Here is a 9,107-nt window from a genome sequence, read left to right on the forward strand (position 1 = left end):
AACTATTTTCGTATTGGCAAAAAAAAAAAAAACTATTTTCGCAACTCCAACCCCGAAAAGTAAAGGCATAGAAGCATGGGCCTGGGAGGAGATAAGTTTGCTTTGAGCCCGCGAGCAACCAACCTTGAACGCCTCGCCCTCCTCATTTCTCTGGTGTACTTCTTTTTCCTTAAATGCCGCGCCCGCCTCATTTCCCTAATGTACTTCTTTTAACTTTGGTTGGGGGAATGATATTTAGAGAGTGTTTGGATACTCTAAAAAGTACTTCTGAGAAGTACTTTTTTACAAATCGAGATAAGCTCCTCCATATATTTATCTCGTAAACTGTAAAATCATTTCTGAAATCATGGTTTGGTTTTCATCCAAACACCCCTTAAATGTCAAAATATTAAAATAACAACCAGCTCTCCTAATAATTGCAAATTAGGAGTTGCATTTGAATTTTGATATTTAACGGAATTATTTGCCATCTAATTTTTAAAAATTTTGTCAAAAATCTATCATCATTAGGATCTTTTGGAACTCAACTGTCACTCTCCTTTGTTTTTAATTTTTATCTCTCATGTAAAATCCTTACAGATATTGGCGATATAGGTCCCGCAGCCTAACTCCTGGTGCAACATTGCTCTGACCACCATATTTATGGACCGAAGAATTTTGCTTCCTCAATACGTAGTGGTTTATCTAATGCAATAATCTCAGGTAGAATTTATTTTATTTATTAAACAAATGATGTGCAGATAAGCTTTAAAATGAAAATGAAATGGGAAAAAAAGAATCGCATCACTAGCTACTGGAAGGCATTTTTATTCGGTTGGTTAGAGGAAGATCACTGGGAACTGGGAAGTATAACCGCCAACAAGCAGTCATTCAGCAGGCAGCAGGTAGAAAGAATTGAAGGAAAATGTCAGTCAGAAAGATGATCGGAGGCGATTTGGCCAAAAATATCAGGGCAGGAGTCCCAGCTTCCTCGCTCTCTGGCCTCCCAATACCCTCCCACGTAGCGGTATGAACCACTTGCTTTATCTATGGCGAACCACCGCGGTTTCCATCCCCTTTCTTGCATCTTTCGTGCCTACAATAAACCATTCAAACAATAGCAGATCAATCACAGCCAGAAGGAATCAATTTATTTCGCGAATGAATGCGTGGCAAGAACTTCATTTGGATGAGTTATTTCCTTTTCTGATACACGTACTGTTAGTTGAATTTGTAAACGCAGGTCCTATACATCCTCATAATCACTCAAGTTGATAAGCCACCACAATTGTTTGGCTCAGATCATGAAAAGAGTGCAATGCCACAAGAAAGACGATGTCATATGGTAGACAAAAAATTAGAAGGTAAGTCGTCCCTCCCTCACCCTTCAACACGGAATGACATAAAACTCCCCGTTGGACCCAAGGGGACGGGAGGGGACTCCCCTCTGCAGAGTGATAACCTACTAGTAAAACAAATAAACAATGACATAAAGAACAGCGTAAAATGCCATGGGTACCTGGCGTTGACACTGTTCTAGTCGTAACTTCTCCGAATTTGCCATCTCATACGACCCGTTTTCCAAATACCTCTGGTCTGGTCTTAACCTGGAATCTGTAGGCGGCAACTTCTCCTGTGTATTTGGGTAAACTTGAGCGTCAATTACAAGCAAATTTTAAACACAAGAAACAATAATATACAACATTGTACAGAACTTTTTTCCTCTTTATTAATTTCAAGATCTACTGTTTCATATATGATGAAGATCCATACTATATACTTGCTTTCAAAACACTTAAAACTGTCCTGCTAATAGCCTAAATTTATTCCACTTCCAGCATGCATTTATGGCACAACAACTCGGCAAAAGCTGCACTAGTACCTTTCTTGCCCAATATAGTTAAAGAAAAAGATAAATGAACAGATTGGCAACATTAATCATAATTATTCAAAGCAGACCTTCAATCCAGGGGTAAGTTCGTTTAATGTGATGGCAAAGCGAGTAAAGTTATATCTAGTTGGAAATTTGGAAGGCTTGCTTCGTCTCCATAGGAGGTGGGCTTCTGATGAAGAGTCATAACCTTTCCCCTTCCCAATGCAATCTCCATCGACGTAATACATGCTCTCATCCCACTTTCCAAATAAAGTCGCCACTGTCTTCCCTTTCCCGTCTTGAACAATACCCTGCACCTGGTGAGGATTTCGATCAATTATAGATTGTTCCTTGAATTTCAGTTTGCATGAGTATTCTTGGTTTCCCTGTATACGCATTGTCCCATAGTGATCACAGTACAGCTTTCCCAATATGAGATTGTATATTGATGTGGTAACCTGACAGCGCAAGTTCATTTCAAATTAGAACTTAACCAGGACATAGCAATTGAAGTAGCTCAGACATACCTTACTCCACTGAAAAATTTCTCCATCATCAAATTCCAAAGTCAAGATCCCAACTGGGTCAAGCTGAATTGATCGGCCCCAAAATTTGCTTTTTAAGTTGCTATCACCCCAAAATTTCCATCCTGTACCCTCACAGTGGCATGCAACTATCATGGGATGGTGACTGACCTGCGAGGAAGCACAAATATTAATAATTTCAATCATGGGCTTGTTTAAAGGCAGGACCCCATATCTCTATGCAACAAAAATTGAAAGCCTCTTATGCCAATTAGATCTTTTGAAACCTACGCAATTAATCATAACCTCCTTCATTCAACTAAACCAGACTGCAGAGCAGTTTTTTCTCCCTTAAGCTATATTCCGTCATATGCAGAGCGCATTATTCCTTAAACTGTTTTGGAGAAAAAGGAGAGAGAAGAGTAAAAGAAGGAAGAAAACAGCTTGAGTTTTTTATTTTTAAGGGAAAAATACTCTAGCAGTTCTAATTCTAGAACATTATCCTTGTCAAACAATACAAGTATATACTACCATATTGACAAGTCATATAAAAATCTAATACTTGGATCAAAGCAATATTTCATGTGGTCTCTGAACATATGGCTTGCTTTCCAAAAGAGTTGACAGAAAGCAAAATCACACGGAATTTCGTCATTCTTCACTTGCATTATGTTACTTCTTAAGTATCAAATAGAAAATGATAAGGGCAAAAAAAATAAACTACTCAAGAGAAAGATAATACTCCTCTGGTCCTAAATATAGGACCCATTTTATAGTGTAAATTACATTACAAAATGGGTCATATACTTAGGATCGGAGGGAGTATTACATTAAAGGCATAATTCTATAGTTAGTTCAGACCTTCTCTGAGAAAAATCGGAGGCCTTTATCCGGATAATCAGCTTCATATGTTTCACCTAATAATGGATTAAATGGTTTGCAAATCCTCCCTTCAGTTGAAGCATAGCCAGAAACGGCAAAGGCAGCTACATATAGAATCCTCATAAGGCTATTTCCCTGCATGAAATCTTGCATAAATTAAATGCAGGAACAAGCAAATCAATAAATAATTGAAGGAACTACCAACAAAGCCCTGAAAACATTGCAACATTTTTCTCATACCAAATGCAGCTATTACCAGTTTTATACTTTTTCCCTGATCAGCTTTTGACTTTTCACCATAAAGAACGGTGAAAGCTTTAAGCTGACAGAGAAATGGCAGATATGAAAGCGTATATTGCTCGCAACGGTGGAACTTCTAGCAAAGTAAAGAAAAATATCATGTTGTTCTCCAAACTTACCCGTCTTCCCCATTCATATGCACAATCCAGAAGATATGAATACTCCATTTCTTCAAAACATTTTGCAGAGACGATATAGGCTCATTAAAGTAGACAGGCAGACATACTTTTGTTAAATCCTTGCCGATATTATCCTTAATCATCGACCAAAGACTGACACCTTTCTCTTTTTCAATAGGATCGGGCAACTTCTTACGTCGCTTAACATAAGGATAATTGGATGCAAGAGATCTAATCAAAGGATCTAACTCATCCTCTGATTCAACTGCGTATAGCCCGTCATCTCCTGAAGAAAAAGATGATACCCTAAAATCAGACCCATTACTTTTAAAGGAGCTGGATGATAGAAAGTCGCGGGTGTCAAAAAAAGCATGGTCATCATCATCTGTTTCTTCTTCTGCAGCATCATTTCTATCATTATCATCCTCAGATTCACTTGCACTTCCTTCTGCATTAAAAAATCAGAGAATGAGAAAAAAGAAGGAAAAGCAAAAGGTGCTGTTATATTTATATTCGAAGGATCATGAGCAAAAAGGTTAAGGAAATTAATTTTATCGAGATATATCACAAGGTAACATCAGCAAAAGCTACTGCTAACTTTATGGAGATATCTTCTGCACAAAAAAAGAAATGGAAAGAGATGGCAGATTCAAATAAACAATACAGAAAAATGATAATAGAATTTTTCAGTACATCAGAGACAAGCAAAACGCACTACCTAACAAAGAAAACGTCCAGATTAATCTTGCAGAAATGTCTAAAGTTTTGACCATTCGCAACTAGGGAAAAAGAAAAGTACATAATTGAACTAAACAGTGTGAAGCAAATACATCTAGTAATGGGCATTCGCAGGCAACATACGGAAGAAATTCCAGCTAATCAACAGGTGATACCCATAAAAAACATACCACTGAACTTTTCCTGCCTTAGTCTAGAGGACTCCTCTTGATCATTCCACTGTCTTTGGCTCTCATCAACGACTGTATCCTCCAAATCAACCTTTTCTGTCTACAAAAATGGAGTATAAATAGAAGTTCCTTACCACAAACGGGAAATAGAAATTAAATTTAAAGCCTCTCATTACAACTTTCAGGGTTGGGGGAGTTAGAAATACGGGGTTTGACAGATCTTTCTCCTTCTTTCTTTTTCTTTCTTTCTTATTGCCGCAAGAAGATTAGATGGATCTACCTGAAGAGATGGAGAATTAAAAAGAAACCATCCCTCTCTTCACCAATTTTTACCATGACAAAATATAAGATAACTCCAAGTTTCCAGAGTTTATCAGGACAAGGAAAATTACATATTGCACATTGAAAAGAATATTTACAAAACAAGAATTCAGTAAGAATATTAAATATATTATCCAAAACCTGAATAATTATTTTCCTAATCATGATCCTTTATCAGCTTAAAAAGGATAGTAAGAATACTCAATCAGATATAGTACTTTAGCATCATTCTGTCCACGCTTTTAATTGACATAATATGCAGCAAGTCAGATGGCAGTTCTTATTCATCCTACACGAACTTCTTAGCAGATCATTCCAATATAAGTTTGAGTTATAATTTCTGAAAGTTTGAAAGGACTCAGCTATAGCTGCTAGGTTCAGGTCAGGAGTGATCAAAAGAACCAGTATGAGGCAGGAAATTGGCAGAACACTGACTATTTATTTGGTTACAAATACAGATGCTAACCAAATGAATGAATTTTATAAAGAAGCCATAAAAATTATGACTTTAGTTGTAGGGATACAAATGAATGACCGAAATGAACGGGAGAAATTACAAATCTACAAGCTAATACACAATTGATAATCAGAATTTTCCACCTCTTTCTAAAACTAAGAAGGAGAGTTGGTGAACCCTCCGTTTTACTGATAAACAGAGAATATTAAGCATGACCACAATCCTGCATAGTAGTAGAGATCGAACAAGAACACCCAATTTGATTGGCACGATATTTTGCAGTTTTCGTTACCTCCAATTGTCGCATTGTATCAATAAGAGCCCATTGCTTCTGCTTAAGCAACACAAGCTGGGTTTGCAGTGCTGCAAACTCGTTTCTCATAATCTGCTCGCTATCCTGAATGGCTGCGTCACTCACACCTTCTTCCAATAGTCTCTGTCTAAGTTTCTCAGTTGAAATGGTTACATTATCTAACGGAGCCATCAGCTCGCTATTGGACATCCGGGGGAACATATCTTTTACTGCCTGCAGGGCCTCCATCCATCCCACTCGATCTTCACGAGTCTCCGCCCTCAAGTGAAGCCTCTTTGTTCCAGTAAAAATAGAAAAGCGCTTGTCATCGGATTTGCTTTCACGAATAGTTGAAACCTACAAAAGAAGCTGTCATCCAGTATAAACCACAAACAGAGATAATGTGAAAAATATGATTTCTGACGCAATCCGACATAAAAAATCCCCATTCCCAAAACCATACGAAGTTACGCGTCAAAGAACCTTAGTATTAAAGTCCAGTGATAAATAAATCCTGTAACAACTTCGGAGGACAATCCTAAAATCCGGCACGATGCTCACCCAGTATTCTGGGTTCCTGATCGATTGCCCGACATTGACTATCTGATTATGAGTAATGAGCAATCAGTTTCATAACTAACATTATTTTGCAGCCGGCAATCCAATTATTGGTATTGGATTGGAAAAGAAAAATAGAAAGAGAAACTGACAGCAAATTACAACTGAAAGGAAAAAAATAGAACTGCGAATCCAAAGCAAGCAAAATTAAACCGAAAAAAATAAGAAAATAAGTGGAATATTAGAAACGATAAGGAACCTTGAGATGGATTTCTCCAAAGGGCTTGCGTCGACGGTTGAAGTGCTGATGATAGGAAGAGGAATTCTGGTTGCGGGAGATCCTTCGCATGGATTCTTCGCCAATAACCTTGGACCACTTCTCAGTTTCATGATTGACTATGATCTTATCAGGCCCGTGAATCTTATAGTACGAGAGAACACCGTCCTGAAGCACGAACCATCGAGGCCTCCAACCTTTGCCGTAATTAACCCACTTGTAAAGTACACCAGAGATTCCGTTCCCAACCAAGTCGTTAATCTTCACGTCCACCACAGGCTGTTGCTGCTCCCGCTGACTCAGTCGTCCATAGTCACTGTTGCTGTAATTACTATGACCGTGGTTGGTTGGACGGGAAATAGAATCGGATCTAATGGCAGGGAGCGGAGGAGGCATAATGATATCGGGCTATACTAGTCGAACTTGACGAAGGCGCGGAAGGAAGGATGCATACGGAACCAGTGGGAGAGGAGATTAACAAGTAGGGAAGCAGTTGAATTGGACGCGAGCGAACTAACGATGGCGAAGATTAGAATGTTCACGTTAATGGAGACTAGAAACCAATAGAAAGGGAGTGTAAGAGAAGTCGCGCGAATCGATGGAAGGGGAAAAAAAAAAACAAATCGGCTGTTACATCTTAGAAGTAGTAAAAAAAACAGAGAGATGTATTATATGTAATTATGGGACATAAAATGAGAGAAAAGGAAATAAATCTCAGCGAGAGAAGAAAACAGGAATAAAATTGTTGTGTTCCGACGAGATTAGGTGGCAGGGAAGACGGAAACAAACAGAAAAACGGCAGTGATTCAATCTTGGTGGGGGCAAAAAGTGTTAAATATGAAGCGGTTGGTTCACAATTAGGATGATTCTCTGATCTCTGAATCTCTCTTTTCTCTAAACCAGCGTTCGTGATTGTCTGCGGGGAGTCTGCGGGAAGTTAAGGAAGAGGGGAGCCGCAGGAGGACACGTGGAGGGAGTAGAGGAGTTTATTCATCATTGGGAGCATGAGGGTGATTAATTTTCAAATTTACAGAGGCTGCTGCTAATAATAAAGAATAAATTATCTTAAATACTTGCCATTTATCTTAACCTCAGACGGTACAGTCATAATTGGTTTGAAGCTGATGACATTTTTAGACAGAATGGAAGATGGAAACCGAAAAACACAGAGGATGGTGGAATTAAATGCGAAGGGACTGAGAATGGAAACAAAAGGACAAGAGAATAAAGCAGCAGGGGAGAAAAGAAGGAGCTGTTCAGTTCCGTTCCGTGGTGACGCAGGCTTTGAGTAGTTGCGTTGAAGGTTTCGGCCTCATTCCCACGAAGGAGCCACCACGCAGTCCCGCACGTGCTGTGCGTTCTGGAATGCCCCGTGGAAAAACCTCGTTTCTTCCTCGCATTTCCCCCCTGTCCATGTGTCCCTTTCTTCTGGGTACTGTTTGGTAAAAAAAAAAAAAAAATTACAATTAAGTCCCATCTAAAGAAATTAAATACAAATTTTTTTTTTGAAATTATGAAATTATTATGAAATCTTAAGGGACCTTTTTACAATAAATTTTATTTGTTTAATTACCTTTTTTAAGTTACATTGACAACTGAAAAAACAGTGGTTGACAACTCAGAGTGTAATGATTGACAACTATCACGGCTAGTTTGACAATTTATGCGTTACATTTTGTGATATGCTGAAAAAATATGTTGTCAAATCAGCCGCAATAGTTGTCAATTCTTACACCCTAAGTTGTCAACCACTGCTCTTTCAGTTATTAATGGAAACTTAAAAAAAAAAGAAGGGTAATTTAGTAATTAAATAAATAAACTTTATTGCGAAAAGGTCCCTTGTGACTTCAGAATGATTTCATAATTTCAAAAACCTTTTTGTATTTAATTCCCCTAAATGGGACCTGGTTGTAATTTTTCAAAAAAAATTGAGATGAAAAGAGAGGGAAAAAAAATTAACATGCTTCGTTTAAAAAACCAAAAAAAGTATAATTTTTAAAATTTTAATTTAAAAAATAATATAAAGAGCAATAACAATAATTAATTAAAAAGTTTAATCTCATTTCTTTTATTTTTAAAATCCAGCTCATTAAAATTTGTTCTTTCTTCTTTTTCCATCCATTTTCTTCATACTAAACAAAACCTTATCATTAGCCTCATAACATGTATGAATATTATCTCGTATGTAAGAGATGTTAACGGCAAACCATTTTAATACCAAGTATTTTTAATACCAAGTATTATGTGTGAAGAGTTTTATCTCAATTTACATAAAAACATTTCTTAAAAATATTTAAGTTTAACTAATAAAGAGTTGATCCTCTACTCGAATTCGAATTTTAGAGGAGATACCTCTATTAGAAGGAAAAGCCACAAGTTTTGAATTATTATACTCAGCTACTTGAATGCCTGGTAATAAGATTTAGAAAATAACCGGATATTAAATGACAATATGAAAAAAAGATCACAGAGAGGTGGTGAGCTATTGTCACTTGTAAATTCATCTACTCTTCCCTATGTTATATTCAGTTCGTCACCAAATTTTGAAAATAGAATACCATGATAATAAAATTCTGCATGCTCAACTTTATCTTCATTATCAATTTAATTTTTAAAA

General features: G+C 37.2%; 1 pseudogene; it reads right to left on the reverse strand.

Annotated features, from left to right (window-relative positions):
* Nucleotides 1-844: 844 nt before the first annotated feature.
* On the reverse strand, nucleotides 845-7,556 carry LOC114719330 (oxysterol-binding protein-related protein 1C-like; annotated as a pseudogene).
* Between the last annotated feature and the right edge of the window lie 1,551 nt (nucleotides 7,557-9,107).

Source organism: Neltuma alba, unplaced genomic scaffold, assembly GCF_004799145.2.
Source record: "Neltuma alba isolate B1F8T4 unplaced genomic scaffold, ASM479914v2 tig00011908_pilon, whole genome shotgun sequence".
Classification (NCBI taxonomy): Eukaryota; Viridiplantae; Streptophyta; class Magnoliopsida; order Fabales; family Fabaceae; genus Neltuma; species Neltuma alba.